We start from the raw sequence: 682 nt of genomic DNA, 5'->3' as shown, positions 1-682 counted from the left end.
TAAGTTTGGTGTTGGGAGGTTCCAACATGGCTCTGAGTATCTGTGAGGCTCCATGAGAGCCCACTGTCAAGCTACTGACACTAAAGAAGCGCTTGTTGGGAGGCAACCCAATGTTATATTTATTATTTTCCTTTGTTATTTTATGTCTTCTGTAGGTTGATGATCATGAGAAGTCACAAAATCAATTGAAAAAGCAAAAATAGAAAGAAAAACAGAAAGAAAAATAGCACACCCTGGAGGAAGATCTTGCTGGCGTTTAAACGACTGTAAGGCTAGCAGATGGGCGTTTAACGCCCAGTCTGGCACCATTCTGGGCGTTTAACGCCAGAAAGGGGCACCAGACTGGCGTTAAACGCCAGGAATGGGCACCAAGCTGGCGTTAAACGCCAGAAATGGGCACCAGCCCGGCGTTTAACGCCAGGAATGGCAGGAGGAGCATTTTTGCTTGCCACTTGGTGCAGGGATGAATTATCCTTGACACCTCAGGATCTGTGGACCCCACAGGATCCCCACTTACCCCACCACTCTCTCTTCTTTCTTCTTTTGCTCGAGGACGAGCAAACCTTCTAAGTTTGGTATGGTAAAAGCGTTGCTTTTTGGTTCTCCATAACCATTTATGGCACCTAAAGCCGGAGAAACCTCTAGAAGGAGGAAGGGGAAGGCAAAAGCTTCCACCTCCGAG

The sequence above is a fragment of the Arachis duranensis genome, chromosome 4 (genome assembly GCF_000817695.3).
Source record: "Arachis duranensis cultivar V14167 chromosome 4, aradu.V14167.gnm2.J7QH, whole genome shotgun sequence".
In the NCBI taxonomy this organism is placed as follows: domain Eukaryota; kingdom Viridiplantae; phylum Streptophyta; class Magnoliopsida; order Fabales; family Fabaceae; genus Arachis; species Arachis duranensis.
The sequence above is the reverse complement of the archived record's forward strand: the minus strand, read 5'-3'. Positions refer to the sequence as shown.